The sequence below is a fragment of the Anomalospiza imberbis genome, chromosome 7 (genome assembly GCF_031753505.1).
Source record: "Anomalospiza imberbis isolate Cuckoo-Finch-1a 21T00152 chromosome 7, ASM3175350v1, whole genome shotgun sequence".
In the NCBI taxonomy this organism is placed as follows: domain Eukaryota; kingdom Metazoa; phylum Chordata; class Aves; order Passeriformes; family Viduidae; genus Anomalospiza; species Anomalospiza imberbis.
In genome coordinates, this window is record NC_089687.1 from 15,011,414 (window position 1) to 15,030,006 (window position 18,593).

The following is an 18,593-nucleotide window of genomic DNA, read 5'->3' on the forward strand; positions in this document are numbered from 1 at the left end:
ATACAATTATTTGGAAAATATCAGCTTCAGTTAAAACACTATAAAAACCAACCTGCAGCACCTCAAGAAGAGAAGAAATGGCATTAGCACTCCAGAAGGGCAGGAGGAGAGTCAAGGAATGAGTGAAGGAAATAAGGACACTTTCTCACTGGAGACCTTGGCTTTAGCCCAGTTTGCCATGAATGTTATCTGTTCTCTAGTACACCTAAACATTGATTCATGTGGGAGACAGCATGATAAAGGAATGAGCATAGGATAGGATTAGATAGGATGGGACAGGTTAGGAATTGTCAAAACATTCCTCAATCTCCCCCTCTGCTTTGAGATCCCGTCTGGCTGGCACTGCAGGTTAACATCTTAAATCTGAGGCCAGCGACCCAGAGCCAATGGATAAGCACTGTGAAATAGTTTTGTAAATCCATGATCCCTAAGTCTGTGAAGGAAAGGTCTTCAATAATTGCACGGAGGCTTTAGGACGTAACAAGTCTGCACAAGAGGAGGAGTACTGAAGAGGTTCTCTCTCACACCAGAAAACCTGGCTATATTTTAGCCATTGTTTTGTAGGATTGCAATGCCTGAACATGAATTCCCCTGGTCATTTTGATGCAGAAGCAATGCATCTTCACCATCACCACAGCACAAATGGGGCAAACACACTAAGAAGCTAAATGACCTACCCAATGTATGAAAGAGGAGCTTCCTGAGATGTGACAAAGTAAAGCAGAATCTACCTACAGCCTGCAATAAGGCTTTTGCCAAAAGGTGAAGGACCTCAAATAGAGGTCAGTTTTGTCAAATAGAAAGAACCTCAGGTATATGTTATTAACTACTGGTTGCATTATGTCAGGTACTACATGTTGTACCACCTCCTTCTGGATGGATTATACTCACTTGTGCTGCCCACTTTTCATGTAAATTCAAGGTCTTCTGGGTGAGAATCTGAAAACTCAGGTTTTTTTCTGTGACTTCTCCTGTAGGACCCTCCAGAAAAAGAGGCCCTACCTTGAAAACTTGAGTTTTTCTGAGGATGTCAGGTGCTACAAAAAGAAAGAAAGTGTGGATGCAAATCTTCTCCTGTTTGATGAAGCTCCATGGTAAGATGATTTGGGTCAGCAGTTTGAAAAGGTCTTCAGCTTTTAAAGAAATTGTCATGGTTGATGGGCACACGAACAAGGGACATCAAACCACAGGGTTTTCACAGAGCCCACAAAAATAAACAGCAAGATCCTTCACGGATACCAAGTAAATCACAGCTGATAGAGTTCAGGGGAAGAGAAAAATGTCATGGTGGTACAGACAGATAGACAGACAGACAGTAGAGTGGCTTTGTAGTGTCTAATTTGTTAGAATAATGCAACAAGACAGATCACAGAACATGAAAACCTTATCTAACTACCCCTGTACAGAACTTGACCTGGTGCTACAAAGAGCTCCAGTGTTGTCAGCTGAGAAAACACAGTGTTTGCATCGAGATCTCACAGTTCCCCAGCACAAGAAGCCATGGTATCGCAGCAGATTATCTGTGATTTCCAGTTTTTGCAGGCACAAGAGGTCAGTGCCACAGCGCCTGCAGGGAATGTGACTTTTCAGCTGTCTTGCTCTCCCCAGTAAACTTTGACCTTCGCACAATCTAATATCAAAGAACCAATTATTCTCAACACTCATATATTTTTCTCCATAGACTCAATGCCACATGGTTGCCGGGGGCAAGGCATCATGCTAATCAAGGCAATAATTCAAGGGGAGGCAGTGGGGGGCTGTCATGATCAAGAGCCTGGGGTTCCACTTCTGCCTCTCAGCCACAAATATGGATTCAGTCATGCCTGCTTGTTCCCTCCCTCTCCCCTAAGTCCCCTAAGTCATGATCCTGTTCTGGTGTGAGCTATATAAGGAAATTAAAGGAGATACACCAGTGTATTCCACTATCTCTTGCCATACTCAAGTTTCCCTGTCACCTATAGGTCTCCTCTTAAAAGAGGCCCTGTTGTCCAGTGCTTATTTATCTTTTCATTCCTCAGCACCCAGAATTAGCTCTCCTCTGTCCTTGTGCCTGCAGCAACTGGAGCCATTGGAAAAGTGACACTAGGAAAGTATCACTGCCTTGGTGGGATGGGGAAGAAAAGAGGAGGCTTCAGTCCCACACAACAGACCCATCCAAATATCCCACTGCTCACTCAGTGTCCACAGCCTCCTTTGACCCTCACCTGCCACCACTGCATACTGTGAGCTCACAGCATCAGGATCAATGAAAAATCAAAGACCTATCCAGGAAAGGCTCTTGCTTCCAACAGCAGGCATATGGAGCTGACTGTAATTTTCCCACCCAAAGGCGTTAATGTGCAAGAAAATGCATTGAATGTCACAAAGTGCTGACAACTTGGCTCACCGTGACCAACAAAATCCTGAAGCTAAGGAGTGAACACATTTCCCAGTTTTGTTGAGCATTAGCCCCAACCCAGAATGTCAATATAGATAAATATATCTCAGGGTATAACTGAGCCTGGACGGGTCAGAAATTCAGTTTCAAGTGCATTAAACCATGACTTTCTCAGGTTAATGTGGTATCACAATGTGGCCTCAGATAGAGTAAGATGATGAGAACTCACCTGGTTAACTTCTAGGAGGGAGATGTTTTACAGATATTTTATATGTTTTAATAATGTTGTTGACTGTTCTGTCACTATGTCTCAATGTCTTTTCAAGTGGAAAGCATGGAGTGCTGAGAGTGCTGGAAATTCAGTCATCCCCTGGAGACAGGTGGGGTTAATTCTGACTAGCACAAACCTAGCGGGGAGATGGAGAAAGAAGATAAACACATAGAAGAAATAGAAGTTTATAGATTTCTGCACAGTTAAACCTGACAGGTAGGATTGTGCTTCAGCATAGTTTGTTTTTTTCTTCTTGTTCCAGATTTCTTTGTTGCAAACTAAAAACATCTACAAAGGGCCTGCAAGCTTCATATCCCACTTGTACTGCATGGAGGTGATGACTGCACTTTAAAAGAGATCAGGATTATTCAGTGGCACATCCTGGGGTGTAAATCAGCTCAAATTTAACCTTAATCACTATGGATAATCAGTGTAAAGGGTTCAGTTCAGACTGCAAGGGTAAAAACAGCAAAGGCTGAAAGTACTCAAGGCTTCTGAAGGAGAAAAACTTTGAGGTAGGGATGTTGTTGGCTAAGACAAAAACATCGTATTTCAGGAAAAAATACTAAATGCTCAGATTATAAAGCATTCTGACATGCATATGTGAGCAGTCTTTCTCTTTAATAGCAGGATGTAAATGCTTCTTTTTCTTTTTGTAAACATGGGAGAAAATTTCAACCTGGATAAGTTTGATTTTGAATGAATAAAAAGTCAATAATCCCACTCCCAAAAGGAACTGCAAAACATGAGAGCAGAATATAAGAGCAGAAATGAAAAACACTACAACTGAAATGCCTGCTTGTCTCCTTCAACATTAGAGTCCTTAGAGAATTAGAGCTGCTCTACACCAAAAGCAAAAGTATTACATTCCAGTGCTCTTAAAAAAACAGAAAAAGAAAAGGAGGAAGTTAGAGGCTGAGAGACCTGAAAAGATAGAAACCAAATGCTCTGCCTTCTTGATATGTTTTTGTTTGTTTGTTTGTTTGTTTGTTTGTTTAAAGGAAAGAAACTACAGGAGAAATTGAAAAGGATGACTCCTGGTACCCAAATGGAAGACGGAAGTTAAGCTCCATCTAATCGAGACTCATTGGAATGTGTATGTTGGGGGAGAAAAGAGGAAGAGAAACTTTTTCTTACCAGGACACACATTTCTGAGCAGCTCCTAGGTGGAAAACATTTCTGTGGTTTGGCTTGTGCTGGTTCTGTTGGGTAATAGGATCCTCCAGCCAATAAAGACAATGTGCTGTTGGTCCTGGCCCACAACACCTTATCTCTCTGGGTCCATGGCCTTGTTCCTCCAAGGAATGATGCATCCCTGTGGATTTCTGGCCATGTCTGCCCAGTGTCACCATCACTGATGCTCCCCAGTCTTCAGCTTTCTGGTCTAAGTTGTGCATGTATTGAGGCTCCTGCATGTGTGAGTGTTTTAATTGAGTGTTTAGTGTTGGCTTAGAAGGTCAGGAAAGTTAGTCCCACAGGATTTATATTGAAAGACTTCAATTCTTACAATTTGCTACCTCTGTCTCCTACTTCTCTGTCTTTCATTTACTACACTTCATTAATTGTTTTTCTTTTCATTGGAGGCATAGGTGAGAAAAAAGCAAGTGAACCACTTCCCACGGAAGCAAAAAGTATCTCAAAGTTGCCCCATGAAATGGATCATTCCCTGATTTAGGAAGAGGCTGTGAACACATCCTGGCAATTGCTGAGAGTGCTGCAGGGGCAGAATCTTTCCCAATTATTTTGCCTGCCAAGATCTTGTCTCCTGGCTGGATCAGTCCTTCAGACCACGCGAGAAGGAAAATGCTGAAAAGAGGAGGTGGGTGAGAGGGATGTATTTCTTACTGTGTTTCAGAGGCTACTTAATAAATCTCCACACATTAAGGTCTTCCATATGCAGATTTTCAATATCAGCTTGTCACTTCAGGCTGTCTGATGTGAACTGTTGGATGGGGTTGCTGTCTTCTCCAGGGCTCATTCACATCCCACCCAGATGCCAGAAAAGGTTGAAAAACAGTGAAAAATGCAAAAGGTGACAATTTGGAGCATAGATGTTTTCCAGAGTTGCAACCTATTGACCTATTTTCAGTGGCATAGACTATATATCAGGTCCAGGGAACATTGACAGAAGAAGGAAAAGGATAGTCTAAAAAAAATAATTCTAATGGGGAATTTAAAGCAACCAAATACTACCTTCCTCAGTCCTCCCAGGTCTTCCTGTAGATCTAGCAGCTACCTTAGGCTTTAAGATTTCTGACTCATTTCACAAAAAGGTGCTTTGAAGTTCAGCAGGTGACTGCCTTCTATTTGTTTTTTTCTTTGTTGGGGAAAAATTTAAATGCATATGGGTTTATAAACAATTCCTACTATTATATTCGTTATTATACTGTGCTAAAATGCAAAAGTTACAGAAGCAGGTAGGAACAGAATGGGAGAAAAGCAGCATTGAAAACCTGAAGTGGTTTCAAGATCTACTCAAATTCCAGTAGCATAGGTCTCAGAAAATTCACAAGTTTGTATCTGAAGCTCAGTTTTTTAGCTGGTTCTGCTCTTTATGGGATGCAAAGAAATTGCTAAATCCTGGATCCTGGAATTGAGCATTAATTCTCTTTCTGGATGCTAGTCTATAGCTTGGATTCATCTAAGTTCTTGCTGATTAGGGGATGAGTAGGACCACTGGAGGTGCAAATACTTGATTATTTATAAGCACTGGGCACCACCAAAGAAATGTTGGTTTTTTTTTTTCCAAACTTCTGGATTTGTGGAAACAGATGTTTAAAAATGAAGGTTGTAGGACTCATAGCCACAGGTTACTTTAGAAAACAAAGACAGAAGTGGATTAAAACCCAGATATTTTTCAGGGGAACATTTCTTCCACTGGTAAATAATGTAATGGCCTAAATCCAGCCTCCAGTTTAAAAAGTTCCTAAAAAGTGATTGCTGAGAGGATATGATGGGGAAATGCTACCTTATATGTGACCTTTGAGCTCTCCTTTTACACATACACTATGGGTCATATTGCAGAAAGTGTGTCCTGGTAGAGATGGCTATTCTCACATGAAACTTGGAGAAAAGTGAGGACAAAAAGTAAAATATGTATTCTTTTTTACCATGTAAAGAGCCTTGATTCAAACTAGGAGGCAGTCAAGTTGAAACTGGAAAGTTAGGAAAAACTCTAAACTTCCTCCAAATAGCTGTATGTAGGGTTAGGCAAACACCCCAAATGAATGTGGCCTTCCTCAGGGTTTTGTTGTCTTGGTACTCCCATGGCAGCATTCCTGTGATATTTCAGAACCTATAGTTGCTGCAGCTAAGATCCAGCTGTGAAAGTGATGATATGCAGTAGTGACTAGGAATAGCAGGGAACCAAACTTCAGTGACCCAAATGCCTCTTGTAGTTCTCTAAAAATTCTTTCTTTGACTACATTAACAGCCAGACTTCCATTCAATACCAATGGGGGGCATTGAGGGTGGCATGTGGCTTGTACCTGAGGATAGATGTATCTTTCAAATCGATTTTTCTGGGGTGATACAGGCTCTTTTGAGCTCTTCTCAGGCTTTGAATTCTGCCAACTATTATCAGTTGGGAATTAAAAAAAAAAAAACAACCAGAAAAACATTTTACTTTGCTCCAGTTGGCCTTAGCCCACCAGCCAGTTCTACACAGAGTCAAATGCAGCTGTCAAGCAGCAATGTGTTTTGGTTTTTTTTCCTCTCTCTGATTATTTCTGGGCTGAAGCTGAGCTGATAACCTCAGAGACTGTCTTTTTGGGCTGGCTGCAGACCAAGAATGTAATTTCACAAAGAAGTGCTGAGGTTTCAGAAGCAAGGTTTCACTGCAATGTGGAATGAAGCTGGAAAGTTTTAAACACTGTCAAGGGACAGTGAATGCCCACAAAAGCTCCTGCCTCTCACTGAATTCCCTATCTTTCTCCTGGACTGCAGAGTGCCAATCTGCCTTGTAGAAAACATGGGTTCAGCTCAGGAAAACATGAGTTTCCTACACACTTTTAAAGCTTTCCTGTCCAGAAATTCATTGGACTGTTGGGCATAGCAAGTAAAACGGCAATGCATACCAGGACAGATTAGAAGAGAACCTATCCAACACAGTTTCCCTTTGGCAGGAAGGGTGAGACTCCTTGGGCCAGTGGCATGAAATTTCCAGCTGAGTTGCTCTGAGGCTTGAGTGTCCCTATCAGCCCATAGTGCCTCTTGTTTCCCCTTGAAATCTTTGAGATGGTCCTCAAAATGCCCTATTTTTTTTGGCAGGGGACAAAGTTGCAACAGCAGATAGTCCATGCCTCCCCATCCTCCCTTCCTGGTATCAAAAGGCACAAGGGAAAAGCTGAGCATGGCAGATTTCCAGACTAATCAGAGAGGCATGTTCCTGACTTTGCTGACAGCTTTTCTATCCTCCCAAGTATGGTGTGGCCAAAGTGGAGACTGGGGCTGCTGGAGAGCCAGGTGCTAAAGGCTTTCCATATCCATCTGGGTGCATAGCAGAGTGGCTTGCATATGATGCAGCTGATGATCTGCTCTCCATTAATCTGCTTAGTGGATCTGTACAACAACAGCCCGCCTTGCGTGGTATTGCCACATTTCCAGACAAGTAAAAATGCAACTAAAACTTTGAAGGTTTGTTTATAGCTCAAGTTTTTCCTCAGTACATTTGTTCCTCTTCTTGTCTGCATGCAAATGTGTGTCAAGGGGGAAGGGAATGCTTCCTAAAAGAAATTAAAAAGTTAGTGGAATGGTGTCTGCTGCCTTATCTGACAGTAGCTCACCACTCCAATAGAGAAAACCAGGTCTAGACATCACAGTGTGTGTGGGGGTGTGGGGTGAAGGAGAGGGAGAAAAGAGAAAAAAAAAAATTGCAATATTGTTCTTTAAGTGGCTGATTTCCTTCCTCTCAAATACTAAAAAAAATTTTAATGATGAAACGTGCTAACAGCTGGGGCTAATTTGGAGGTTATTTTTATGGCAGGAGCAGCAAGACAATAAAAGGTCAGTCCCAAATGCAGCTCAGTTCAAGCATTTATTTCAGCAGACCCTCTGAAATAGTCGTGCTCTGAACTCCTCCATCCCTATTGCGTCACCTCTGCCTGGTAGCTGCCTGTCACGGGGATGGGAGCACACGCTACATATCTCCTCCAAAGGATGCGGAGGCTGCTGTAGCTCCTTGCTTAGCAAATCACAAGGCAGGGCCAAGGCCTGCAGGGTTCATTTGAGGACTCTCTGGAAATGCTGTCAGTGCTTACATTTATTGGATTTTCAAAACTTTTCTGCTTTGTTTTTTTGGTTGGTCCCTGTCTATCCAGGATCTTCCCCGTCTACTGTGGAGAAAGATTGTTGTCCCAAGGTTTCTCAGGCTTGATGGGAGTTTAAGAACTGTTTACTACTGCAACATGCATGGCTCTCTCTGTGTAATAAGATAGAAAGCAGCTCACTCCCAGGACTAGGAGGAGGGCTGGACTGCAGGACTTGAGTCTGGGGGGTTGACAAGGATTGAGTTTTTTGGGAAAGCCAGTTTTCCAGCCCTTACCCCAATGTACCCATGTTCCCCAAGGAGCACCCATGGTGAGGCATGGGGTGGAGCAGGAGTCCCACCAGCCATCAAGGGAGTCCCTCACCCCGAGGCCCACATTTGGCAGGGCGGAAGGAACGTGACAGACACAAGCTTATACTTCTGGCACTGGCTGGAGCTTAAATAACCGCCATAGGCTGTTAAACCAAAGCCACTGGCTCTGGGGATAGAGGAAAGCACCAGCCGAAGGGCAAAGAAAGCCTCCTTTCACGAGTGAGAACCAGCACCTCTCGTGACGCTGCCATATAAAATCATGCAGCACCTGTTAGATCTTTTCTCGCTCTGCTCTCAAGACGCAGGAACAGCTTGGCTCTATAAAAGCCTCAATGTGTTTGTTTTCATTCTGAAGAGCTAATCCAAACCCCTCTCTTCCCAAAGGACAGGGAAGGAGGGGCTGGAGGGGGTATTTTTATTTTTTTCCTTCTGCTGGGGAAACAGGTTGGAGCTGTTAAAATAATTGGCAGCAGTAAATTCCTGCAGGTTTTGGCCGCATTTTAAAATAGAGAGGTTTTCTTCTTCTCCCTCTCTCCCCTTGTTTTTTGTCTTCTGATTTAGCCATAAAATTGCCACTTATTACATTAGCAGTTGCAGAAAGCAGGAGTTTTCCTCATTACAGTGGCTCCTGCTCACAGTCTCTGGTAATATCATTTGGTTGGAAGAACCTTGCCAAAAGGCTATAAAACCAGCTGAGGACTCACACAGCAGTGTCAGGAGGTTGCTTTCTTGGTTACTTTGGTAACACAAAAGCAAAGCTTCCCTCTCTTTTCAGGACAGGGAGGTTTAGTTTTGGGTCTATTTCTACCTCCTCTGTCTTGTGAAGGACTTTGCAAACAAGCAGCAGTGGGAGACACGGGAGGACAGGAAAAGGCCCACAGCATGTGTCAGGTCTGTCACTGAGTGTTGTGGCTTTCAGGGAAGCCAGCTCAGCTGTGTGCATCCCCACCTGCATCCTTCTGAAAACCATCAAGCGCCAGCAACTTGCAAGCCCACACCTTTCCCAGTTCTTAGAGCACACGTCACATACTGATACCCACCTAAGGCAGTTGGTGAGTGCCACCTTCCAGCTGGGACCAGACCCTTCCAGTGGTGGGCAGATGGCAGGGTCTATAGCCTTTGAAGCCCTGGAGCAGCATTGCTGGGCAGCAGGGAGCACTCCCTGCCTTTTCACAGGTATAATCAGCCAGGCAGCTCACAAAAAAATCCAAAAAAACCCAACTCTGCAGCTCACTGAATTGTACCTGCAGCCCTTTTACCTAGATTAGAGTCTCAGCAGAGACCCAGTCTTCAGGGGATTTCCCCAGAAGCTCTATTGGTCTTTTTCTTAAATGCATTAAATTGGAAAGAGTGCTTCAGTCTTCAACAAATTGGAAGCCATGCTATCAGAGCAGATAAGATGATGTTCTGAGTGTAGTCCTACTACAACACCATCACCCAAACTTACAGAATAATTCAGAAAAGAGGGGCAAAAGGAAGTCTTGCCCATATGCACCACCAGCTTGCTGAAACTCCTCTTGATGACACAAACACACCTTGCAAAGCTCAGGAGAAAATATGTCTGGAAGATGTTGTAACATTGCAACTCCTGAAGAGATGTGTCCTTATCAAAACTGTCTGGTCAGGTGAAGATTTAGACTCTTGGGACCACAATGAATCTCTCGCATAGTCAGAATTACTGGAATTTCTGCCTTGCTTTTTACCTCCACGGACTTCAACCCAGCCAGCCAAACATATGCTGTACTGCAGCTGAACAAGCCATCCTCTGAAATGGACCTAAATTTTACTGTGGGAGCTGGATACCTCCCACTTTGGGGCCAAACTTGGGTGGAATGCGTGTTCCTTAGCGGGCTCCCCTCCTCTCTGAGCCAACAAGTGGCAAAGCCCAAGAGTTGCAGGTGGCCAGAGCTACAAAGCCCAGAAATACATCTGCTTCATTCCTTGCTGTGAAATTCTAGGAAATCCCTCAGTTTCTGAGAGTCCTGATTTAAAGAGCAGTTAGATACTGGCTCGTCATTAGACATGGTGCAGTTTCTTCAGTGACTGTGTCTGCAGCTGGAGTACAGCAAGCAGGCAAAGGACAGACACTTGGCTGTACACCTACAGAATCCAGTCCTCTCTATCCCAAACTGGCAGAACTGACTGAAGCTTTCATTCAGATACTTCACCCAGCATGGCCATTGTAAACCTCCATTTGTCACAGACCTGTCAGGAATGTTCCTCCCAGCACCTCCACACAATCTACCATCCAGTCAATCTTCTGAAAATCAGGTTGTCAGCACAAAGTTTCATCAAAGGGGTCAGAACGACTGTAGAGTCCTCTGCCCTTTCCTTTGTCAGCTACTCCTACCCTTCCCTGAACTTTCCTTCTCTTTGGCAAGAAACTTCAGAAGTCGGTTCCATGACTTTGTGGACAGATCTATATAAAACAGTGACTCAGTCTGCACTCACTTACTGGCAGAGATGTATCAGCTGCAAACAACTTTAAAATGGTGAAATAGAAAAATTACAATTAAACAGAAAAAGAAAACATTCTGGGCCAGAAGTTTGGGGCGTAAAATCTTCCTTATGTGTCAGCAGTTTCTGCTATTTAATATTAGAGATGGACCCAAAGAGTTTCTTTATGAGTCTCTTCTCCTTCAAAGCTCAAATATTGACTCTCAAGAGGATTTCTGTGTCTTTGTCCAGAACTCATTTCTAACTACTTTCAGTGTAAAGCTCATATTAAAATAACAAAATAGCAGTGGCTGGCAATGTGGAGAAAGTGTAATCTACTCATTAGATATTTCTTAGCACCAAAATCCCAGCTGCAAGCAGGGATCTTAGTAGAGGATGGTCCAAAAAGGTTCTTTTTCTGAACACCTGGAGGATATTGTGCTGTTCATTGTCAAAAAATGCAATCATTTTTGGTCATTTTAAGTTACAAGTCTCAGGAAAGAAAAAACACTGGTAGTGATTTCAGATGCTTTTTTTCTCCTCCCAGAAATTAAAACCAGTGCCTGGACTGGTGCCTTTGAATTTATTTATCTTTTTTTTTTTTTTTTTTTTAATTAAAACAACCACTTAAAAAAAAAAGCACCAGTTACTGGCTTTTACTTAAGCTAAAATTTTCTGACAACTGTCATGCAGGGGTTTTGTTTGTTTGTTTGTTTGTTTGGGGTTTTTTTGGGTTTTTTTGGGGTTTTTTTTTGGGTTTTTTTTTTTTTTTTTTTTTTTTTTTTGTTTTTTTTTTTTTTTTGTATGGGAACTTCAGGGGTAAGTTGGTGTGAGAAACTTTCCCAAATAATCTGTGTAAACCACACCAAAACCCAACAAACTCCACCAGTCTGGAAAGGTCTGGGAGTGAGAGGAAGGCACATCTGCAGACAGGCTGGGGACATCAGCAGTTTTCAGCTGGCTGCCAGCAGCAGCAACGGCTTCTGCATTCCCTCAGGCGACAGGCAGTTGCATTTGGTGGTTCTGGAACCAGCAGAACACCTGGTCTGGGCAGCCTTTGGCTTCTTCATGGAGGATTTGAAGGGAGCCTGAGGAATCGGGGCACTCCTCCCTTGTGGGCAGTCTGGGCACCTGACGGCTGTGGGCTGCTGGGGAAATCCCAGCCAGCGCCTCTCAGTACTGCAGGCAGGTGTCCAAACCTTTGGGCCAGAGGGCAAGTGAGTCCTTGAAACTTTACTGCGGACACAAGAGAAATCCCCGTGGAAGGCAGGGCTCCAGAGGGAAGTGAAAAAACCAAGATGCATCCAGTAAAAGCATCTTTGGTGACATGAATCAGGATGGAGCAGACTCAGGATTGGACAGCACAACCTTCATGTTAAAATGGGGCTTTTTGGTTGGGGGGCATTCAGAAAAATAGAAAATTCTCATTGAAGGTCTACTTCCTGCATGCCTTTGGACAAAACAACACACTGCCCTCTACTCTGAGGTCCTGTATCCATCCCACAGGAACAGGAGCATTCTGTGCCAGCACTTGGTGTGTTATGGAAGAGCCTCCTGAAGGATTGGGCAAGATACCAAGTGCCCCTAGAGAGAGTTTGAAGCCTAAATACCCCAGCATCAGCCTCCTAGGCACCATCATATCTTTTCTCCCAACTCCAGTCTGAAGAGGGAAACATGGTCCTACCTGTTCAAACCAACACAAGCCTCAGTTCACCACCTTTCTCTTGGAGGTTGTGGTATCTCTACCTGAAGCTAAGCCTCTTTCCTGCCATTTCTTTTTCCCCTCTCTCCTTCCCAGTTTAACTTGTTTCCTGATCTGACATTTGCAGCAAATGTGTGTCTCTTGCTTTGTCCTGTAAACTCCATGTGACCATGGGAACAGTTCCTGACCCAGCTGGCAGCCTGCGTGCTCTTCTCAGTAAACTTTGGCTCTCCCTTCATCTGGATCTTTAGGAAACATGCAGGTGAGCACAGCTGGGAAAGCACTTCCATTCACCTTGAGGATGCATACAGCATTGCTTCCCAGTCTGCCTTTCACCAGGGGAAGCTTTGGCCCATGTATCTGCTAAAACACTGACCCTCTCCCCACCACACTGCCTCTCCTCAGATCAGTCCCACTTACAGCTTCCTCCCCAAATCCTTTTTTCAGGACACAAAACCAGAAGAAAACCAGTGGAGTTCTGCAACATGACTAGTACAGGGAAAGCCTGTACCAAATTAGAGAAGGCCGGAATTTATGGGCAATGGTATTTTGTGAAGCCTGAAACTTCTTATTGAAACTGTCAGAGCATCTGAAATACTTTTGCCAGTCAAAACCAGTGGTGCACAGGATACTGGTTCCCAAATTTCTGCAGAAAACTTCAAAGCACTGTCATGTGGCTTGAAGGCCCACATGGATCCCACCTGTTTGTTAGCTCAGCCAGGTGATTTAGTGCTCCTCAGACACCTCCCTCACACCAACTCACAAACTGGACAGGGAAGCAGCTCTGACTGCAGTCAGCACCTTTGCACCTTCCTGGTGCAAGGAGGGGCTATGGTGCAATCCCCTGCTATGCCCTGCCAGCTCACTCCAATGGCACAGCCTCCGTGGTGTCCCACCAGGAGAGGAATGGGGAGGGAGGCAGCAGGGCTTGCAAGCAAGAGCGGTGTTATGGCTGTATGCAGTGTTTGACAGAGGAGCAGAGCAGCCTTCAGCCCTCCCTGAGAGCTGGAAGCAAAGCCAGGGAGCCCACCTGAGGGGATCAGCATCAGGTCACCTTGCAACCCAGCTCCACACTGCTGAGGAACCAGGGTCATCTGTGAATTTTCCCAAATCCTTCTGTCATCCAGACCCCTGGAGTACCTGGTGGGGGTAGCCTGTTAAGTCAAGATGGCAGACCATTTGGGAATCACCACTCTCTGACCAAAGCATGCAAATTTTCCCTTAAATATCTGGGAGAGGAGGTGAGTTATGATACTGGTCCTCCCAGCTGACTTGGTATGTCCAGCTGGGAGCTGCAATGAGTAAACCGGGTGGAAGAAGACACAGAGGGAAGGTTTTTGACCAAGGAAATTAGTATCTCTTGCTGCTTTTGGAGAGTGCCAACATTAGCCCAGAAGGGGAATCTGATCCCTGAGAGGGTCTGAGAGAGCCATGTTTTACCCAGAATGAGAGTTACTGTAAAATAAACTCTCAGGGCTCCCCCCTGGGAGGACTGAGCAGCAAAGTGCTCTGTGCGTGTGCACGCACGGGCATGAACAGAGGGCACTGCAAAGTGTCAACGAGGTTCTGAAGAACATGGTTTAAGGCCATTCTGGGGATTTCCCAGCCCTGACAAAGAATTTAATTTCCCTCCACAGGGTGGGAAAATTCACCAGGGGATTGGTTGCTCAGGACACTGAAGCAGAGCAGCTACGATGTGGAGGCAGGGTCTCATGCCATCAGCAGCTACACTGGGTCCAGTCACAGCAAGGAATGTAGGCTCATGGAGAGCACTTGGGGTCCTGATACCTTTGGGTTTCCCCACCATGAATCCAGCCTTAACAGACGTGCAGTAGGCCTGTCTGCTTTATGTGCAATAACAGCCCCCAGATCTCACACTAAAGGAAGGTGGCAGAAGGTCATCTCCATGGCTTAAGTTGGGAGTGCAAGAGTTTCAGCGTTTCCACTGAAAGGGCAGATGGCAAGGCCAGGCCTGCCAGACCACTACCCATTCCTAACAGAAGAAAAAATATGCTCTTCAAATGACAAATCTTCCAGATATATGCTGAAAAAAACCAGAAACTTAAAATATGTGGGGGAGGGGAGAGAGAGAGAGGGAAAGCATGTGTGAAAGATAATTTCCCAAAAAAGAAAAAAGAAAAAAAAAAGAAAAAAAAAGAATATCTCAAAAGTGAAAAATCCTTGGCACCAGTTATGACAGTCCAGTTTCATTGGGTAGGTTTTGAAAAGAATTTCACTTGCTTTGCAGAGTGAAAAGATCTTTGGAGAAAGCTTTGAAATAGAGGTAAGTCCCAGTTCATGCACTTTTCTGCAGTACCCCAGGACTGGGGGAACTCTGTGCATCTCTCTGTCACCAGTGCCCTGTGTGACCTTCAGCAAGGAATTTAAATCACCTATGCCACAAGCTTAGTTGATATAATAGGTGATAACAGGATGAAAAAATGTTTTGATTTAAAAGCCAAGATACAGTAAAAATACGTAGACTGGGGTTCATCTGAAACATTTCCAGTAAAGCATCAACAACAAAAAGCTGTTTGTTTTATTGGGATATCAAATATAAATGCCCAGCTAGTCCAAAAAAAGCCTTTTTGTTTAATATTCATGGCTCAAAAAGGTGGGGAGAAAAGTATTATCTCTATTTTTAAAAAGTTAAATATAGACACATCTATGTAATGTTTCAAAATAAAAACATGAATATTTTTTTGAGATGTCAGACCAATTTAGTTCTTAACCTAAGAAATTCAACATGAGTGATGTTACTTGAAATTAGTAAGTATTTTTGAGGGGAATAAATAAATAAATAAATAAATAAATAAATATATGGAAGAATTCATCAGTTCAAAAAGCCAACAGTACCTCCCAGTCTTGCAGGAGTTTGGGGATAGTTAAATCAGACATATGAAATCCACAGAAACTATGTGACAAGATGCCAGATAAGTGTCTCAGAAAGACAGGATTTGATTGTCATGGGCCTGTTCTCATGAAAAATAAAAGGCTCCAGTTTCTGTACAATTATGTACAGACAAGACATGTGTTTTCACTGCATGGCACTAAGCCTGGAGTATATTTTTTGCTCCTGAATTACAAGGAAAACTTGGCATAAGGATGACCCACACAGCAAGAAGTGGGCAGATTTAAGACAGATGCATGGGATATTCTCTCAAATTCAAAAACTTTTAGTGCTATAGCTGTTTTTCCTTTGACCTATCTACAGGATACCCTCATAGGGACCTTCTGAGATTGGGCTGGGATTTTCAAGTGTTACCACCATAGATTTATAAAGAAAAAAAATAATTATATTAGTGCCCTTCCACCTGTGCCTGGGATTCTGCAGTAGGAGGGCTTTTGAACTACCATAGTCTGCAAGAGAAGGCAAGATTGAGCTGGACAAAGAGAGGATTTTCTGCCTCTGCCTGTAGCAGCTTTTGAGGTTTCCTCTTTGGGTGCTCCTTCACTTGTATTGTCTCCATTTAATTTCTTTCAAGCCTGCAAAAACAGGAGGGTGAAGATACTTTTTCATCACAATCTTTTTCAGGAGAGTGGGAATTCAGAGAGATGGGGATGTAATTCTGCTTCTCAGCAGCACCCACATGTCTGTGCAGCTCCTGCAACCATTAGGAGTAGCCACCAGGTTCAGAGAGTGTCAGACACAGAGGTTTTGAACTTCTCTCTGCTAGTCCTCCCTTTCCTACTTTCCACAGTGAGTCCCTCAGGACCATTTTCCAGCTCAGGTATCCAGATCAGTCAGCCCATGGCCAACAGCACCCCAAAGCCCTGATGGCTCTTTCCCTCACTTCTTCAAGACATGCTGCTGAATGTTTGCACCAGCAGCCTTCACTGCCTGTGGACCTTTGTTGGCAAACAGCCCATTCACCATCTTTCATGAGTGGCAACATAACCAACACGAAGAATTAATTTTGCTCATTTAAAGAGTAGGTTGGCAGTTAGTACCAGGAACAGCCGTGCTTCTTTCAAGATTTAATCAGGGTCTACAAACAAGCCAGAGGAAGAGGCAACAGGCTTCACATAACAAGATGACTAGTCTGACTCTGACATTTTCCTTCTGTATTCCCAAGGAACAGCCACTCCCAGGGAAAGCAGACAGCACAGTTATGCAGTGTTAGAAGTATAATTTGAAACTGTAAAATAGAAGAGCCTCCCTTTTGGTGCAGGTCTTTGGGTGATCTTTCCTTTTGAACGTCACACAAAGCCACCACAGAGACATGTGTCCTTTGAGAGTTAAATCATCAAACCTGTCTCACTGAAGACAAAAATTCTAATTTAATTTGTGTTCCAAAATGTCACTAATAGTAGCATGACTCTGTCCTGTCATATGAAGTTTCCAAGGACAGCATGAAAAGTTTGCTTGTGTGCATTTAGAATGGCCATGGGTGTGAAGTGTCACACACATAAGCAAGTATCTATGTATGTATATATATGTACACACACACACACACACACACACATATATATATATATATATATATATACATATATATATATACACTGCAACTGTGATGGACTGAAAAATCAAGCCCTCAATATTTATAACTTTGGCTCCTATCCCAAGCAAAGCAGCCCTAGTGCAGAAGCTCTATTTGTGGCAATGGGATCTACAGACTCCATTTTAGTTCTAATCCTAGGCAAGCTGGCAGACATAAGGCTTTATGGGAAGTAGAACAACTAATCCATGCTGAAGTGTACCACAGAAAGTTTCCTAAGTATAGCGTCCCCTCAGAAATATGAGGGCTCAAATTAACCCCCTAAATCCTCTTTATCAAAGTCAGCCAAGCCTGGGGATGGTAAATTGATTATGTGGCCAACTCCAGCAGATTAACTACTTATGGGAGAGGGCTTTGAGGAAAGTGTAGAAAAAGGACTGAATTAGCAAAACTACTGACATGGAAATCTCCTGGAGCTTGAAGTCTGAGCACAGTTCTGCTGAATCCACAGCATTCATACCAGAATTTGGGGAGACTCGCCTCTTGCTTGGACACCCTGATTGATTTGTGAAGAGCAGCAAGAGAAGTCCCTGGTTGAAGCAGAACCTTGGGAATGTGGATAATTATGACCCTGCAGTGTTATTTGTTGCCCCTTGGCATTATTGCCCAGTGTAGGGTGTACTCTTTGTCCCCTAATATTCTCATCCAAATCCATGGCTCTGATCAGTTCTGCTCTAGTTTCTGGGCTGTACTAAATAATCAAAGAGAGGTTTCATTCCACTTTGTGAGTACTGGCTTCAGGCCAACAGTAAAGTGGAGGTCTGGTTACAAACTTTTTTAAACACAGAAATGTGGCCAGGTCCAGGCTTTCTGTTTGGACACATCGCTCCAAGTCAAGGAGAAATTTCCAGTTGTCTGGATGCTGAGTCAGCAGAAACACAGGGAATTAGTACAGGGTTTTTTTTTTTGGTTTTTTTTTTTTTTTTTTTTTTTTTTGTTGTTGTTGTTTTGTTTTGTTTTGCTTTGCTTTGCTTTGTTTTGTTTTGCTTCCCCTTCAAACCTTGAAATGGGCTCAAATTTTTTTGCAGCTTTGGCCAGTGGTTCTCATGTCTTCCCAGATGAGATGTCCAGCAGGAGATTGCCAAGTGCCCTGGGAGTTTTTTGTGACCCTAACCATTGGCTCAGAAAGGAGGGAGCTGAGGAGGGAGATGACACCTATCATGCTCGTTTCATGCGAGATCCAGGAGGGACTGATAACCAAAGAAGGGAGAGGAATGCAATGAAAACATCTGATATAGAAGAGCTTTTGGTTAATATTTCTTTGCTGAACAATAGTTGTTTGTGGGAATTATTTTTATATTTTTAATGAGTAATTATGGAGAATTAATTTTATTAGAATAAAGTTTTCTGATAATGAAAAAACACAGATTTTGCCACACATATTCAACCTCATGAATTCCTAAAGCAGGAACAAGTTCACCAGCTTCTCCCTTCCTAGTGCCCATGGAGTAAATGAGAAAGACTATAGAGCTGGGAGTTGAAAATTAATTTTTTTCAGTACTGATGGCTGCCACAGAGACTTCTGCTTCTACAGCACTGATCCAAATCTGGAGGTCTGACCCAAAGAACAGCCACGGACTGAAAAATGCCCCCACTTATCTTCAGATTTAAGACAGTGAAGACTCTGAGTAGTTCCAAATTCACACAAGAGAGATTGGTGCCATTTGAAAATTAGAGAAAAGATACTTCAAACAAATTAAGGGTGTGATATGGGGCTACAAATTAAA

The 18,593-nt window shown here is 43.4% G+C and overlaps 1 long non-coding RNA gene across 1 annotated transcript; it reads left to right on the forward strand.

The window, feature by feature from the left end:
* Positions 1 to 13,263: 13,263 nt before the first annotated feature.
* On the forward strand, positions 13,264 to 18,063 carry LOC137477598 (uncharacterized). Its single transcript, XR_011001081.1, has 4 exons — positions 13,264 to 13,605; positions 14,002 to 14,118; positions 14,613 to 14,648; positions 17,895 to 18,063. It is a non-coding gene; the product is annotated as an uncharacterized lncRNA (long non-coding RNA).
* Positions 18,064 to 18,593: the final 530 nt, after the last annotated feature.